Raw genomic sequence first — 19,859 nt, forward strand, 5'->3', positions numbered from 1 at the left:
CAATGGGATGCACCTCTAATTCGACCAGTTATTGGTTGGCCATTTTCTAAGTCTTTGATCCATCCCCTGTCCCTGCATTTCTTGAAGACAGGAAAGATTTTGGGTCAAGTCTCTTGGATGGGATTGTGTATTTGTTGTTCCACTGAGGTTCCTGCCTTGGCTACAGGTCGTGGCCTCTTTGAGTACCATATCCCCAGTGCTGTGAGTCACAGCTAAGGATGCTCCCATTGATCTTGGGCACTTCACTTATCCCATTTCTGTCTCATCTTGGAGTTGCCCACCCCTAACCCTGTCAGTTGCAGATTTCCACTCATTCTCATGGCCATTTGGTCATCCCTTCTTTTCCTCCCCACACCTGTTCCTGAATTCCCCCCATTACCCTTCTCATCCCCTCTTCCAACCCGTCCCCTCCCTCCATCTGACTCTAATGAAATTTTTATTCCCCCTCTATGTGAGTTTCAAGCATTCTCAATTGTGCCTTCATTCTTGATCAGCTTCTTTGGGTCTGTGGAATGTAGCATGAGTATCCTGTGTTTTATGGCTAATATCATTTATTAGTGAATACATACCAGGCATGTCCTTTAGGGATTGGGTTACATCACTCAGGATGATGTTCTCCACCCATTTGCCGGCAGAATTCATGATGTCTTTTTTTTTTTAATAGTTGAATAGTATTTCATTCTGTAGATGTACCATGTCTTCTGTATCCATTCCTCAGACAAGGTTGTTTTCAGGTTCTGACTATCATGAATAAAATTGAGTAAGTGTGTGTGGGATGGTAGAGCATATTTTGGGTATATTCTCAGGACTGGTATAGTTATGTCTTGACTTAGAACTATTCCCAGTTTTCTGAGGAACCCCCAAATGGCACTCCAACCAGCAATGGAGGAATGTTCCCATTGCTCACATCCTCACCAGCTGAGTTTTTATTGATGTGAAGGTCAAGTCCAGGTCTCACACAGGGTGAGCCTTTCTCTACCACAGAGCTGCTCCCTTAGCCTCTATGTATGGTTTAAAATAATTTCCCTGCATTATTGTAGAAATATTTTTATTGGTACTCCATACACCTAGGAATTCCTTTTTACTTTAAATGTCAGAGAGGATCAGGGAAGCATGCTCTGAGGTACAAAAGTGTCTAAATAGAATTGCTATTTCCCTATACCTCTTTTATTCTTAGGACTAGTTAGCAATTCTATTTCCAAGAATGTAAGAATACAAGTCTCCTGTAACCATAAAGTTGGGAAGTGACAGAGTCTGGATTCCAACTCAGATCAAAACCAGTTATTTTTGTACCTCCTGTCTCCAGGATTGTAATATCTTTAACTGTGAATGAAAATGAGAATGGCTGCTTTTCACACTCTAAGATGAAAATTGTCATAACCTAAAGAGTACCATGTGAAATAATATGTGCACTAAAACTCACTGAAGACCAGTGACTGAGCACCCATACTTCTGACAGCTGAGAAAGTTGTGTCCTGTCACTCATGAGCACTGAGAATATTGTCAGTCCAAGTGGATTTCATGCACTTTGCCGACCACACATCATAGCTTTTGCAATGGGGAGTACCAGCTGCTGGAAGTCATGAACTCATGACTGCTGGAGCTGTGCTCACTGTTGATGCCTGTCATTGTGAGAATATCATGCAGCATATAACTAGTCAGAGTACAGGCTATAATTTCTTCTGAGGTCGTACAGCTTTTACATTATTATATGTTGCAGATTTTCTGTCTATTCATATTGCAGAGAACAGTAGTACTCTCAAAAATCAGTTTGATCTGAGGGATTATAGGAATAAATGCAAATATTTTAGGTGCAAACCTCCGGCATAATTCAGCTTACTCCACAGTTTGGATTTTGAAAACAATATCAGCTCCGTTTTGCTTTTTATCTAAATTTGGGTTGAAAAGTGTAAATTATCAGAGTAGGTGACTTTTGACAGAATAGACACCCTTCACATGCTGCCCCATTAAGCACCCTTCAAAAAGAGATGGATTGCTCTTTGGTGCTCTGGTTTCCTGCCTTTCACTCCTCTCCCTTCTTATTTCACTTTCATTCCTATCATGGCTGTGGCTCCACAGCTCTTATGAAATTTATTTTTATTTTAAATTCAATAGATGTCATTTCTATAAATTTGTCCCGTATATTCTGCTTCAAATTGTAGATGTGTATGAGAGAGACTCCTCTCGTAGAATAGCAATGACTTGATTTTCTGTCATTCTTACCATTACTAAAGTGGACTAGGAGGGTAAACCAAGAGAGAATAAGTTGTAATTGCTTGACTAAAGTGCTGGTACTATCCTGCCAGTATGTCCTCTGAATACCAAAGAAGGAGGAGGACTTAAAGGAGGAACATTCTTTATTAGGGAAATAGGGAAAAATGAGACCCAAATGTAGCATGGGTGCATCATTGAAATCTGAGATAAAATATTCCTACTCTGGAATAGTCTGTGTAGTTATTTAAAAGTCAGTACATCTACATTTGTTTCCTACAAGTTTCATAGAATAAATGGACTTAGAGGAAGCTGCTCTCACCATCTTAACAATTGTATTATTAAGAAAAGGCAAAAATCAGGAAATGTAGGAAGATTAGTAAACTGTGTTTGTTTCAGTATTAATTTACTTTCCTCTGACAATAATTTATATTTATTTCTTCAGTATCTAATAAAGAGCATCCACTTTCATTAATAAGACTTGATACTACTTATGCACACTTGACAAACACCAGCGTGTCACTTACTGAATATATGCCTGTTATTCTGTGCAAGTCCTCACTTACTAGTAAGCTAGTAAATTTATTATTATTATTATTATTATTAAAAATGAAATAAAATTTTAGTTTACATGGTTTATCATAAACATTTCATTTTAAAAGTTGTGAATTTATCATCAAATATCTTGTCTTTTAATCTCTATATTCATTTTGTTTTTTTAAATATTGAAGACTGGATTTCATTCCATTCCTGAATTTGCTTTATTTTTGCAAACCTTGGTAGATAAATTGTGAGTGGGTTTTAATGACCTGTGAAGCTGATAATCCCTACTAACTGACATACTGACTCCAGTTGTTCTAGACCTGCAAGTTATCAGTTCTTTCTGACTGGGCAATTCTGGTGTCAGTAAATGTCTGAGCATTTATTTGACTAAAATAATGATCCTGAGGCCCAAGAAGGCATTCAGAAATCAAGACATATGTCTTTTCCAATGTTATTTCAAGTGGTTACAAACTATCTTGTGTTTTGTCTTATGTCTTATAAACCCTAAATATAAGCAACAATTTTTTAAACATAACACAATTTCATACCTAAAGCCTTTTCAAAAACGTCTTCAAACTTTAATGACCTCACTTTATCCTCCTAGCATTCGCAATACTGTTTATTTCTTTTTCTAGAAATATCACAAATGCTGTGGGCGTGCATTTCCTTCTCTATTAAACTCCCATTCTCCTTGATGTTTTTGCCACTACTTGTACTTCATTTGAACTCAGATTCACTTATGTAGCAAATGTCAGTTACTCAGTAAATTATCAGTTACCTTTGGATCATTCCATACTCAACTCATTAATAACTTTAAAATGGTCTGTAAATACTTGTTTAATAGGACAAATTGTTGAGAATGCATGAGACAGTATGAGAAACTGACCACAATTTAAAAGTTTTTGAGGTTAGATCATGTGTACCATTATTTTTCCTGGTAATTCAGAACCAGCTTATTGGTTATCTAGCCATACCTTGAAACTGGAGAACATCATGGGGACTCAGGAAGTTACCAGAGGAGGATTTCAGAGAGCAAATGGCACTCAAAACCAAAAAGTTTAAATCTATAACTATGTTTACAAATTATTTTTATTCTGATTTGATGTGCTTTATTGTGTTCTCAGAATAAAGCCAAAAGTTTCCAGCGTAAAGACAGATTAGCCTTTGTATGGGTGATGCCTCAGTTGGGGTAGGCGTGAGGGAAAATCATGGATCTCTGTAGCTTGAGGGAAGCTCGGCTCCATAAATATAAAGGACAAATAAGTGCCTCATCACAGCCTCTGTTGTGTTCTCAGCACTTTCTCTGGAATCCTCTGTGCTCCTGAAGGGTAAGAATTGATGATCCAGTGTGTGAAGGAGGCTCTAAAGTAAAAAACACACAGGTGCTGTTGGAGAGAAAGTTATGCCGGCCCTTCCTGTTGTTTCTGCATTGTTTACCCCCCCCACATCTTTTATCCTAAACTGTAACCTAGTGGTAGAAGTTTATATTTCATGTTTAGACATCCAAAAAGTACACTGAACAGTTACAGACCCCTAGTAAACATTTGTATATTTTTGTATACGGTTAGTTCAGTGATTGTTGTGGCACATCAGAGAAGTGATATTTGTTATTAAACATTGTTTGACAATGATTTATTTAAGGATGTTTATTTTAACAGATTGATTTCTTTATGATGTTATGAAGAATCTACCTATACTACAGAACTGTAATTCAATCTTTTTTTTTCCTTTTCCTCTTCTTTCCTCTTTCTCCACAACGAGGTCACTCTGACACCATGGTGGTCTTTTACCTGTGGTTATCTTTTGCATCGTCAGTTCCTGCTATACCTCATCTGGGATCTCAAGATGGACTGGGGTCTCTTTGATAAGAATGCAGGAGAAAATAATTTCCTCTGGGAAAAAATTGTATACCCTCAAAAAGCATGTATGGAATGTTTACACTTATCTTAGATATATCTGTAGTTAGGTCATACAGCAGTACTGACACAGGTCTAGTTAACTAAATGATTGCAAAACAATTATTCCAGATACCAATCTAGTCCACAAAACTCCTTATCTTGTTTGTTTGCTGTGTGGTAGATGCAGTGGGAATAGAATTAAAGACCAAGAAATGAACCTACACACCTATGGTCACTTGATTTTTGACAAAGGAGCCAAAACCATCCAATAGGAAAAAGATAGCATTTTCAGCAAATGGTGCTGGTTCAACTGGAGGTCAACATGTAGAAGAATGCAGATTGATCCATGCTTATCACCTTGTACAAAGCTTAAGTCCAAGTGGATCAAGGACCTCCACATCAAACCTGATACACTCAAACTAATAGAAGAAAAACTAGGGAAGCATCTGGAACACATGGGCACTGGAAAAAATTTCCTGAACAAAACACCAATGGCTTATGCTCTAAAATCAAGAATCGACAAATGGGATCTCATAAAACTGCAAAGCTTCTGTAAGGCAAAGGACACTGTAGATAGGACAAATTGGCAACCAACAGATTGGGAAAAGATCTTTACCAATCCTACAACAGATAGAGGGCTTATATCCAAAATATACAAAGAACTCGAGAAGTTAGACCGCAGGGAAACAAATAACCCTATTAAAAAATGGGGTTCAGAGCTAAAGTAAGAATTCACAGCTGAGGAATGCCGAATGGTGGAGAAACACCTAAAGAAATGTTCAACACCTTTAGTCATAAGGGAAATGCAAATCAAAACAACCCTGAGATTTCACCTCACACCAGTGAGAATGGCTAAGATCAAAAACTCAGGCGACAGCAGATGCTGGCGAGGATGCGGAGAAAGAGAAACACTCCTCCATTGTTGGTTGGATTGCAGACTGGTACAACCATTCTGGAAATCAGTCTGGAGGTTCCTCAGAAAACTGGACATTGAACTGCCTGAGGATCCAGCTATACCTCTCTTGGGCATATACCCAAAAGATGCCCCAACATATAAAAAAGACACGTGCTTCACTATGTTCATTGCAGCCTTATTTATAATAGCCAGAAGCTGGAAAGAACCCAGATGCCCTCCAGCAGAGGAATGGATACAGAATATTTGGTACATCTACACAATGGAATATTACTCAGCTATCAAAAACAACGGCTTTATGAAATTCATAGGCAAATGGTTGGAACTGGAAAATATCATCCTGAGAGAGTTAACACAATCACAGAAAGACATACATGGTATGCACTCACTGATAAGTGGCTATTAGCCCAAATGCTTGAATTACCCTAGATGCCTAGAACAAATGAAACTCAAGACGGATGATAAAAATGTGAATCCTTCACTCCTTCTTTAAAAGGGGAACAAGAATACCCTTGGCAGGGAAGAGAGAGGCAAAGATTAAAACAGAGACTGAAGGAACTCCCATTCGGAGCCTGCCACACATGTGGCCCATACATATACAGCCACCCAATTAGACAAGATGGATGAAGCAAAGAAGTGCAGACCGACAGGAGCCGCATGTAGATCGCTTCTGAGAGACACAGCCAGAATACAGCAAAGACAGAGGCGAATGCCAGCAGCAAACCACTGAACTGAGAATAGGACCCCCGTTGAAGGAATCAGAGAAAGAACTGGAAGAGCTTGAAGGGGCTCGTGACCCCATATGTACAAAAATGCCAAGCAACCAGAGCTTCCAGGGACTAAGCCACTACCTAAAGACTATACATGGACTGACCCTGGACTCTGACCTCATAGGTAGCAATGAATATCCTAGTAAGAGCACCAGTGGAAGGGGAAGCCCTGGGTCCTGCTAAGACTGAACCCCCAGTGAACTAGTCTATGGGGGGAGGGCGGCAATGGGGGGAGGGTTGGGAGGGGAACACCCATAGGGAAGGGGAGGGCGGAGGGGGATGTTTGCCCAGAAATCAAAGAATTATTATTAAGTATTAAATAAATAAAAAAACTGAAAAATAAAGAAAAAAAAGAAAAAAAAAGTGAGTGCCAACCCAATCGGAGTGGGAGAAAAAATATATATGTTATATATTGTATATAATATATTTTATATATATATATATATATATTATTTTGATTTTACTGGCATATTAGAGTTACAGGTCTATGAGATGCTGAATTTTAAATGAAAAGAACAAGAATCCTTACACAGATGATTTAGTAAAGGTTAAGGTGGTGATTAGAGCTTGAAAACATTAAGCCATGAACTGGGAATCTAGCTGTCTGTATCCAATTCCAGCTGTACATCGACTAGGCCATTCAGACAGCAAAAACCGCAGAAGATTATCAAAGTAAGAGTGTTAGATTACATTAGCTCTTGATATTTTTATTGGGCTAAAGTTCTTCTGTGGATAGCATAGAGATTGAATTAATAATTTTTAAGGATTTATATATTTAATTCATGTATATGACTACACTGTACCTGTCTTCAGACACACCAGAAGAGGGCATCAGATCCCATTAGAGATGATTGTGAGCCACCATGTGGTTGCTGGGATTTGAACTCAGGACCTCTTGAAGAGCAGTCAGTGCTCTTACCTGCTGAGCCATCTCTCTAATCCTGAGTTAATGTTTTGACTTATACCACGATGTCACCATTATGTCAGATTTGTGTTTTGAAAATTATGTGACTGTGGGGTGAGGAGTAGAGAAAGCTGCCTGCGGGGATTGGACAGCATGTGTGAGCAGAATGATGTGTGTATAGGGGCCTCGGATGAGCCCTTGCAGGGAAGCAGTGATCCTCACATGAGAATTTAGGAAACATCACTGAGCATTGAACATACTTTTTATAATTTTCACCTAAAGAGAAAAAAGGGGCAGGGCTAGGTGACAACATGCAGGCATAAGCAGGCACATGATACAGATTTCAGTTCCTAGTACTGGGACTAGGAAAGAAAGAAAGCAGGGTCAGGTAAAGCTGCTTCATATTCACCATATGTGTGCTTTTTATGACTGTGGTCGTGTTTGGTAAACACTGGGGCAATTTGTTTCCTGTGCTCACTGTGTAAGGTCAGTGTCTCTATATCAATGTTAGTTTGTTTTCTGTCATAGACTTCTCATTTGTAGACTTCCATACAGTTAGATTGACAAATAGATTCTGTCAGTCAGTTTCTTTATTATTACATATTTTAAAGCTTTAGAAAATAATGTTATACTGTTTGAAAAATAATTGTAACTTCATAAGAAAAAAGTGAAGAAGTCATTGTGCAGTCCAGTTTACCTTCATTCTGAAATCCTGGTATAGTGTCATACAAATTCTGCCTGCCTCCTCCCAATGGGGATCTTAGGTTGGGTGTGTGTGTAATGAAACTGGGAAAGGGACCATGAAAGGGTTAAAAAGAGGCCTTAAGGCAGGAGGGGATGGGAGTGTTCGCCACATGTGACATGAAAATAGAAGAGGAGCCACTGTGAGGCAAGAGGATGGGTTAGGGCAAGTTGGCAGGAACGAATCTGAAGAATTCTGAATGAAGACTGAGGAGATGCCATATGGAATCCTTTTGCTGATTTTTGTTTGCATAATTTTTTTTATTTAAAAGCTAATTGTCAGCTCATTGACAATGTTTAAAACTGACTAAACAAAACATTTAAAATAATTGAGGCAAGTGGGATGGATAATTACAAATGTTTTTCTCTAGGGTGTGGAGAAAGAGAAGAGTAAAAAGGGACCTGTTGTAGGTTCTTGTTAACCTTCTAGTGGTGATGAATACTCTTGGCTAAAGTTAAAATAGGTTTGGAGGAATGGATCAGTACCTAAGGAAACCTGTTGATCTTGGAGAGGAACTTGTTCAGTTCCCAGTACCCCTTGATAGCTCACAGCCATCTGCAATTCCAATGCCAGGAACTCATTGTCTTCCACTAGCTTCTGAAGGTAAGAGGGGCACACAAGGTACACACACATATATGTATATAAGCCAGCAATCACTCACACACATAAAAGAAGAATACTTTTAAACAGTAAATTAAAAAAAATACTACAGCTTAGTACCTAGGAGTTCTAGTTACCAAAATGTCACAGCCTTGAAATACATTTTAAAGTGCTAATTTTGCTTAGTAATAAAGAAATTCTGTGTTCTGGGATCTGTTGGCAGTTGTGTATTTAAGAATCTTGGATAAACTGCATTAGAGGAATACTATGATCAGTGATGCTTCTTCAATCCAAGCCTTGATTTATTTTTTAACAACAAAAATAAAGGCAACAGTTATGTGTGGGATGAAGAAATTACAGTCTACATATTGTGTCTGACTCTGATATCTGGGAGAGAGAAGTGCTTCTAGTTGAGATTTCAACATCTCAGTCTTTCAACTAGTATTACTCTGACTACCATTCATTGACCGTGACTCTTTATATTTCTGAGTCAATACATGTGATTAGAAGGCAGTTCTCGTTTCTATAACTTCTTTCATTTTCTCTTATTTTTAACAAGGTTTTTGCTACTTAAATTGGATATTTCTATACTTTCATTACAAATGTTATGTACTTTTCCAATTTCCTGTCCATAAGATCTATAGGCGGTCCCCATCCAATTCCTTTATAACCACCCTTACTGCCCCCTGACATTCCCTTGAAGTGGGAGTTAACCTAGGGATGAAACCAAAGGGCTTCTCCTTCCTTTGGTGCCCAACAAGGCCTTCCTCTCCTACATAAACAGTTGGAGCACTAGGTCTGTCCATATACATTCTTTGAATATTGGTTTAACCTGAAATTTCTGGTTCCACGGTATTGATGTTCTTATGGTGTTGTAAGCCTCTGGCTCTTGTAATCTTTTCTCAAAATCTACCAGCAAGAGGTCCATTCTCAGTTCACTGGTTTGACACTAGGTTTTACTTCTGTATTCTACGTGCTCTAGCTGTATCTCTGGAAACATCTATATCCTGTTCCTGGCAGCATGCCTTTTAAGCTTCAACAGTCTTATGTAGTTTTGGTGGCTGGATATATATATATATATATATATATATATATATATATATGTATATATATACATATACATATATGTATATGTATATATAATCACAATATAATAGATAATATTCATATATATACATATATATTTTGGTGGCTCCTACACCCATGAGATTAGGTATAATATTAATATTGATTCCTTGTAAAAAGCTCAATTATTTAGAATACACAAATGACAAGGCCAAATGGACTCCCTCCTGTTCTTATGAAACTAATAATGTTGAGGTGTCCCTGAACCTGAAGCCATTCCTCTCCCTGACCATCCAAATGAATCTCATGTTTTGTCTGAAGAAAGAACCATGATAAAATATCCAAAACCCTCAAGTCTGGCACTGGGAAAACAGCATGTCAGTTATTAGAGAATTGACATCTAATGGGACTACAGAACCGCACTCTATTCTCCATGATGTCCTTTGGTCTACTGATGTCTCGTAATTTTTTGATAAAATAAGGATTTGGGAGTTAATCATTTGAAGTAGGTACAGAGTATTTACACTGTTATATTCATTCTCTAGCTGTGCCACCTTGGTTGCCAAAATCGTTGCAAAAAAAAATGAAAAGGAAAACAGAATATTTGAGTACACATTCCGGAATATTATAAAGTCCCCTTTCAAGGAATGTACAATAAGAAAATGTAATAAAATATTCATTAAATTAAAGGTCTTTAGGGAAAATATGTGCCCTTGCGAAACAGAGAAAAACTAGGAAATTGAACTGTATGTCACAGGAATGGACCTGGGAATAAAATTATTATCCAGAAGAATCTCTTCCACTTCATGTTCCTAGCTCTTTTGTACACATACCAAGCCCCTATCTTTCTCCATACAGAGCATGTAACCAATAATGAAGCAAAGAGTATTCTGTAGATTTAGAGAGATGTAGTATTAAAAGGTTTCTCCTGTGTAACAGGAGACTCTCTTGTAAAGTGCACCCTCAAATCAGGTCAGTGTAAATATAGCAGTTCAGCAGGTACGCCATTATAATTCACAGTGATATCATCATTAGGTCATCCCTGAAAAATCTTGTATCCTGCAGAGACCTAGCTTCTTTTGTGATGTCACAAGTGTTGTCCTGACTGCAATTGAATCGCAGATATTCCTTCAGTACCTCTAGGGTTTACTAATTGGCTCCTAATTCAGAGTAAAGAACCATTTGCGAGGGAGAACAAAGAGGAAGATGGTATCAGAGATGGCGAGAAGGAAGCTGCCCTTCTGTCTTTTTATAAAAAAAGGAAGAAATACTTGGTCTATGGGAAAGCTCGGTGAGTCCTGCGTAGGGGTTGAGTGAATTCTCTGAAGAGATAGCCTTGATCTGATCCTTCCACATATGGGAATCAGGAGATGGGAGCCTCTCACAAGCATCTGGACTTCCCTGCTTGTAATGGTTCCTGGATGTCAGAGAGCTTATATCATTAATTTCTTACAAAATCCAAGAATTAGGATGGGCATTGTTGTTTACCTGAGAGCTCATGACTTTTTTTCATTTGCATTGTTGTTCACATGCGGTTAAAGCCCCTTCACCTCTTGTAATACTTTGTCAAAATCTACCAAAAGAGATTCATTTTAAGTTCACTGGTTTGCCACTAGCACTCACTTCTGAGTTTTTTCTAAGGAAACATCTATATCTGGTTCCTGGCAGAATGCACTTCTTTGCTTCATCAATATTATCTAGTTTTGGTGGCATGCATATATGTGTGTGTGGCTCCTGCAGTGAGGAAGTAAGGTGGAATTTTAACATGGATTCTGCTCAACTAGGTTAAGAATGTAGAATCCAGGTTGGGGATTTGGTGCTGTTTAAGAGCGCTTGCCTAGTAAGCCCAAGGATCTGGGTTCGGTCCCCAGCTCTGAAAAAAAAAAAGAATGTAAAATTCACAAATGAAAATGATTATAGACTCCCTCCTGTCCTTATGAAGTTACTGAAGTTCAGGGTTCCTTGGACTTCACTCATTCTTCTCCCTGCCCATCCTCCTGAATCTTTTGTTTGGCCTGAAGAATGAATCATGGAAAAGCATCCAAAACCCTCAAATCTGTCCCTGGGACACTGGAAGATTGATACTGTAGTACTGATATCAAAAAGGTCCAGAGAAACAAATTAGATACTCCATGTGGTCCTTTGCTTTACTGATGTCTGAAAATTTTTGAAAAAAAATAAGGATTTGGGAGTTTACTATTTGTTTTTTTTTGTTGTTTTTTGTTTTTTTTTGGTTCTTTTTTTCTGAGCTAGGGACCGAACCCAGGGCCTTGCGCTTCCTAGGCAAGTGCTCTACCACTGAGCTAATTCCCCAACCCTGGGAGTTTACTATATGAAGTACATACACAATATTTACACTGTTATACTCACTCTGTACCTAGGCCCCTTTTTTGCCATAATTATTGCAAAAAATTGAATTGGAAAACAATTTTTGAATATACATTCAGCAATATATATAATGTCTCCTTTCAAGGAATGTAGAAAAAATATTAATACAATATTTCATCAATTGAAGATCTGTAGGGAAAATACTTGCCTTTGAGAAACAGAGAAAACCTAGGAAATTGAAGTGTATGTCACAGGAATGGACCTGGGAATAAAATTACTATCCAAAACAATCTCCTCTGTTCCATGTTCCTAGACTTTTTCTACCCATTCCAAGCCCCTGACTAACTTTGTCCATTCAGAGCACGTAAACACTAATGAAGCAAAGAGAAGTATCTAGCTTTAGAGAGATGTAGTATATAAAGTTTTCCACTGCGTCACAGGAGAAACTGCTGGAAAAACCACTCTCGAATCTGTTCAATGTAAGGAAAGCTGTTTTGCAGGTAGGCCATGGCAGTTCTCAGTGACATCACCATAGGTCATGCCTGAAAAATCTCTTGTATCCTGGAGAGCCCTGGCCTCATCTGTGATGTCACAAGCATTGTCCTGACAGCAACTGCCTTTCAGATATTCCTTCAGTACCTCTAGCGTTTACTAATTGGCCTCTAATTCAGAGTAGATAGCCATTTGGCAGTGAGAAGAAAGAGGGTAAAAAGAACAGTGATGGGGAGAAAGAAGTTGGCCTTCTGTATTTGTATAAAAAAGGAAGAAATACTTGGTCCATTGGAAAGCTCAGTGTGTCCTGGTTGGGGGTTGAGTGGGTTTGCTGAATAGATATCCTTTATCTGAGCGTTCAACATATGGGATTCAGGAACTGAGAGCCTCCCAGAAACATCTGAACATCACTGCTTGTTATGGTTCCTTGAAGTCAGAGAGTTTATATCATTAATTTCTTTATTCCAAAATCCAAGGGTTGGAAAAGGCCCATTTGTTTCTTGAGAGCTCATGGCTTTTATAAGTTTTCCGAGAAGAGGAAGATCTTAAGGAAGAAGGGAAAAACAAGTATTGTGTCCTCAGCTCAGAGCATATTCCTCCTTGCTTTGGATTCATATAGGGCAGTTTGTGTCTGACACTGATATTTAGGAGAGAGAAGAGCTACTATTTGAGACTTCATCATCTCAGTCTTTCCACTAGTATTACTCTGACTACCATTCCCTGACAGTTACCCTTTAGATTCTGAGTCAATAGGTGTGATTAGCTAGCAGTTAACTTTTCTTTTTTTCTCTCATTTTTTTTATTTTTTTAGCAATATTTATTGCTTTTTCTAATTGGATATTTTTATATTTACATTTCAAATATTATTTCCCAGGTTCCTGTCCATGAGATTCCTAAAGAGTCCCACAAACCTTCTTCTATAAACCCCATTACTGCACCTTGACATTCCGTTGAACTGGGAGGCAAACCTAAGGAGGAGCAAAGGCTTCTCCTTCCATTGCGGCACAACAAGGCCATCCTCTGCTACCTATGCAGTTGGAGACATAGGTCTGTCCATACACAGTCTTTGAATATTGGTTTAGTACCAGAAAGCTCTGCTCAGTTGAATTGTTGTTCTTATGGGGTTGAAAGTCCATTCAGCTCCTGTAGTCTTTTCTAAACATCTACAAAGATGAGGTCCATTTTCAGTTCTTTGGTTTGCCACTAGCATTCACTTCTGTATTTGACATGCTCTAGCTGTGTCTCTCAGGAAAGATCTATGTCCAGTTCCTGGCAGCATTCTCTTCTTAGCTTCAACAATCCTATCTAATTTTGGTGCCTGATATATATATATACTTTTGATGGCTCCTTCTACTAAGAATTTTGATGGAATATTTACTTAGATTCTGTGTAACTAGGTCAAGAATATAGGATCCACTAATGACAATGCCAAATAGTCTCCCTCCTGTTCTTATAACCTATGGAAGGTGAGGTTTCACTGGACTTCAAGCCATTCTTCTTGCTGACCATCACCCAGAAACTGAAGTTTGTCCTGAAGAAAGAATCATGGTAAAACATCCAAAATCCTCAAGTCTTGTACTGGGACCACAGGAAGGTCGATATTAGAGAACTGATCTAAAAGAACTACAAAACCGCATTCTATAGTCCATGTTTTCGTTTGCTTAACTGATGTCTGGTAATTTATGGATAAAATAAGGATTTGGAAGTTCATCATTTGAAAGAGGTACACAATATTTACACTGCTATATTCACCCTATAGCTGGGCCCCATTTGTAGCCAATTCATTGCAAAAAATGGAATTGGCAAAATTAAAATTTTGAGTACATATGCAGGAACATATATAATGTCCCCTATCAATGAATGTACAATAAAAAAATGTAGCACAATATTCACTCAATTAAAGGTCTGTAGGGTAAATACTGGCACCTGGGAAACAGAGAACACCTAGGGAATTGAACTTTATGTCACGGGATTGGACCTGGGAATAAAATTAATCTCCAGAAGAATCTCCTCCTCTCCGAGTTCCTAGATCTTTTCTTTCTCCATTCAGAGCATGTAACCACAAATGAAGAAGAGAGAAGTCTGTAGCTTTAGAGAGATGTAGCATATAAAGGTTTCTACTGTGTCACAGAAGAAACGCCCGGAAATGGCTCCCTTGAATCTGGTCAATGTAAGGAAAGCTGTTCAGCAGGTAGACATGGCTTGTCTCAGTGACATCATCATTAGGCCATGCCTGAAATATCTCTTGAATCCTGGAGAGCCCTAGCTTCTTCTGTGACATCACAAGTGTCGTCTTGACAGCAACTGCCTCTCAGATATTCCTTTCTTTAATCTATGGTTAATAATTGGGCTATAATTCAGAGAGCCATTTGGGAGGTAGAACAAATAGGATGAAGTGATCAATGATGGGAAGAAGGAAGCTGGCCTTCTGCATTGGTATAAAAGAAAAGAAGAAATATGTGGTTCTTAGGAAAATACCATGGGAAAATGGCTTTAGTTCTTTTTTTCTCTAGGTGCACCGAGCTCTTGAGAGAAATTGGTGAACATCCTTAAGACCTTTGGTTAAGTTTCTAGATACCCCTTTTTAGATTTTGATGGTCCTGGTGATTGTATGGCTGATGATAAATGTTTCCCAGGAAGAGTTTGAGAGCCAGATTGATTTTTCGATGTTTTAGAAGACATGCAATTTTTCTGATATACAATATCTTTCTACATATCCAGTAATAAAAAGGACATTAACTGGCAAAACCCAACACAAGAAGGCAAGTAAAATCATGGATACAGGAAGAAATTAATCTTTTCACAACAAAACAAAGAGAAGAACACAAACATAAACTAACCTCCAATTATGAAAATAAAGGAAAGTTACTATCACTAATACATAATATCTCTCAACTTCAATGGACTCAATTTCCCACTAAAAAGACCCAGATTGACAAACTGGATATGCAATGAGGACCCAGCATTTTGCACTACAGGAAACACACTTCAGACACAAAGACAGACACTACCTCAGATTAAAAGGATGGAAAAATACTTTCCAAGCAAATTATCTGAAGAAGCCAGCTGGAGTAGCCATTATAATATCCTATAAAATCGACTTTCAACAAAAAGTCACCAAAAAGCATAAGGAAGGACACTTCATATTCATCAAAGCAAAAATCCACAAAGATGAACTCGAAAACATGAATATCTATGTGCCAAATACAAGTGCATCTACATACATAAAAGAAACCTTACTAAGGCTCAAAGAACATATTGCACCGCAAATAATAAGAGCAGGGGATTTTAACTCCCTACTCTCATCACGAGACAGATCATGGTAACAGAAATTAAACAGAGACATAGACAGACTAACAGAAGGTATAAACTAAATGGACTTAACAGATGTTTTAGAAAATTCTATCATAAAACTAAAGGATATAACTTCTTCTCACAGTTCATGGCACTGTCTCCAAATTTTATCATATAATCAGTCAAAATGCAGGCCTTCAAGGATACAGAAAGATAGAAATAATCCAATGCATTCTGTCAGTCAATCATGGGCTAAGGCTGTTCTTCAATAACAATGAGGAAAGAACACCCACATATACATGGAAGATGAACAATGCTCTACTCATTGCTAACTTGATCAAGGAAGAAATGAAGAAAGAAATTAAAGACTTATTAGAATTTAATTAAAATGAGGGTACAATATACCCAAAATTTTGGAACGCAATGAAAGCTGTGCTAAAAGGAAAACTAATACCTCTGAGTGCCTGCAGAAAGAAACTGGAGAGAGCATACATCAGCAGCTTGACTGCACACCTAAAACCTCTAGAAGAAAAAGAAGCAAATACATGCATGAGTAGTAGATGGCAGGAAATAAACTCAGAACTGAAATCAACCAAGTAGAAAAAAGGGGACCTTATAAATAATGAACAGAACCAAAAGCTGGTTTTTTGAGGAAATCAACAGATTGCATTAACCAGACTATCCAGGGGACACACAAAGTGTGTCTAAAAATAAAATCAGAAATGAAAAGGGAGACAAAACAGCAGAATTAGAACAAATTAAAAAAGTCATCAGGTCATCCTACGAAAGCCTATATTCAAAAAAACTTGAAAATCTGGAGAAAAAGGACAATTTTCTTGATGAATGCCAAGTACCAAAGCTATACCAGAAACAGAAAAACCGTTTAAACAACCAGTAACTTCTAAAGAAATAGAAGCAATCAATAAAAGCCTCCCAACCAAAAAGAGTCCAGGATCAGATGGGTTAAGTGCAGAAATCTATCCAAAATTCATAGAAAATTTCATATCAATACTCTGCAAACTATTCCACAAAAATGAAACATAACAGCACTACCTAATGCCTTTTATGAAGCCACAATTACTCTTATACCTAAACCACACAAAGACCCACCAAAGAAAGAGAACTTCAGACCAATTTCCCTTATGAATATCGATGCAAAAATACTTGATAAAAGACTTGCAAACAGAGTCCAAGAACACATCAAAACAATCATCCGTCATGATCAAGTAGGTTTTATCCCAGGCATGCAGGGATGGTTTTGTATATGGAAACCATCAACGTAATCCATTATATAATCACACTCAATGTTAAAAACCCAATGATCATTTCATTAGATGCTGAGAAGGAATTCGACAAAATTCAACAACACTTCATGATAAAAGTCCTGGAAAGTACAGGAATATAAGGCCCATTCCTAAACATATACAGCAAACCCGTAAATAACATTAAACTAAGTGGAGAGAAACTTAAAGCAATCACACTGAAATCAGTTACTAGACAAGGCTGCCCACTCTCTCAAAACTTATTCAATATAGTTCTAGACATCTTAGCCAGAGCAAGCAGACACTGAAGAAGGTCAAAGGTATTAGATTGGAAAGGAAGAATTCGAAATAGCACTGTTTGTAGATGATATGAAAGTATACTTAGAGACCTCAAAAGTACCACCAGAAAATTACTAAGCCTGATTAAACAATTTCAGCAAAGTGGCTGGGTATAAATGTAAAACTGCAAAAAAGTAAACAAGTGGAGAAAGAAATTAGGGATATGACACCCTTAAGAATAGCCCCAAATAATACAAAATATCTCGGGGTGACTCTTTCCAAAGAAGTAAAAGATATGAGCATATAAGCAGAACTTCAAGTCTCTGAAGAAACTGAAGGTGATTTCAGAAGATGAAAAGATTTCCCATGCTCATGGACTTGCAGGATTAATACAGTAAAAATGGCCATTATACAAAAAGCAACCTACAGATTCATTCCTATCCCCATCAAAATTCCAATCCAATTCTTCATACAGTTAGACAGAACAATTCATAAATACATCTGGAATAACAAAAAACACAGAATAGCTAAAACTGTCCTCAACAATAAAAGGACTTCCTTGGGAATCAATATCCCTGAACTCAAGCAGTATTACAGAGGAACAGTCATAAAAGCAGCGTGGCATTGAGATACAGGCAGGCAAATAAACCAATGAAATAGAAGTGAATCCCTGAAATGAACCCATACACCCATGGTCACTTAATTTTTGAGAAAGGAGCCAAAACCATCCAATGGAAATAAAAAGATAGCATTTTCAGCATATGGTGCTAGTTCAACTGGAGGTCAGTATGTAGAAGTTGGCAAATTGATCCATTCTAACTGCCCTGTAGAAACCTTAGTCCAACTGGATCAAATACCTCCACATAAACCTGATACACTCAAACTAATAGACGAAAAGTGGGGAAGCATCTCCATGGGCACTGGAGAAAATTTCCTGAAGAAAACACCAATGGTACATGTTCCAAGATCAAGAATCGACAAATGCAATCTCATAAAACTGCAAAGCTTCTGTAAGGCAGAGGACTCTGTTGTTAGGAATAAATGGCAACCAACAGGTTGGAAAAAGATCTTTACAAAATCTAGAACTGAAGGAGGGCTAATATCCAAAATATACAAAGAACACATGAAGTTAGACTACAAGGAGACAAATAACCCTATTGAAAAAAGTGTTCAGAGCAAAACAGGGATTTCACAGTGGAAGAATATCAAATGGCAGAAAAATACTAAAGAAATGTTCAACATCTTTAGTCATGAGGGAAATGTAAATCAAAAGAATCCTGAGATTCACCTCACACCAGTCTGAATGGCTAAGATCAATATCTCAGGTGACACCAAATGCTGGCAAGGATGTGGAGAAAGAGGAGCACTCCTCCATTGTGGGTGGGATTGCAGACGGGTACAACCATTCTGGAAATCAGTCTGGAGGTTCCTCAGAAAATTGGACATTGAACTACCTGAGGATCCAGCTATACATCTCTTAGGCATATTCCCAATAGATGTCCCTACATATAACAAAGACATGTGCTCCACTATGTTCATAGCAGCCTTATTTATAATAGTCAGAAGCTGGAAAGAACCCAGATGCCCTTCAACAGAGGAATGGATACAGAAAATGTGGTACAACTACACAATGGAATATTATTCACCTATCAAAAACAATGCCCTTTGTGGAATTCATAGACAAATGGTTGGAACTAGAAAATATCATCCTGAGTGAGGTAACGCAATCACAGAAAAACACACATGGTATGCACTCATTAATAAATGGCTATTAGCCCAAATGCTTGAATTACCCTAGATGCATAGAACACATGAAACTAAAGAAGGATGATCAAAATATGAATGCTTCACTCCTTCTTTAAAAGAGGAACAAGAATACCCTTGGTAGGGGATAGAGAGTCAAAGATTAAAACAGAGATAGAAGGACACCCATTCAGAGCCTGCCCCACATGAAGCCCATACATATACAGCCACCCAATTAGTCAAGATGGATGGAGCAAAGTAGTGAAGGCTGACAGGAGCCGGATATAGATCTCTCCTGAGAGACATAGCCAGAATACAGTAAATACAGAGGCGAATGCCAGCAACAAACCACTGAACTGAGAACAGGACCCCCGTTTAAGGAATCAGAGAAAGAACTGAAAGAGCTTGACGTGGCTCCAGATCCCTTATGAACAACAATGCCAAGCAAGAAAACCTTCCAGGAAGTAGTCCACTTCCGAAAGACTATACATGGACTGAACCTGGACTCTGAAGTCATAGGTAGCAACAAATATCCTAGTAAGATCACCAATGGAAGGGGAATCTCTTGGTCCTGCTAAGACTGAACCTCCAGTCAATGTGATGGTTGGGGGGATGGCGGCTATTGGGGAAGGAAGGGGAGGGGAACACCCATAAAGAAGGGGAGGGGGAGGGACTAGGGGGATGTTTGTCCAGGATCCAGGAAAGGGTATAACATTCGAAATGTAAATAAGAAATACTCAAGTCAATAAAAAAAAGAAGAAGAAGAAATATGTGGTCCAAGGGAAAGCTCAGTGAGTTCTGCATAGTGGTGATTG

The sequence above is a fragment of the Rattus norvegicus genome, chromosome Y (assembly GCF_021556685.1).
Source record: "Rattus norvegicus strain SHRSP/BbbUtx chromosome Y, alternate assembly SHRSP_T2T, whole genome shotgun sequence".
Classification (NCBI taxonomy): Eukaryota; Metazoa; Chordata; class Mammalia; order Rodentia; family Muridae; genus Rattus; species Rattus norvegicus.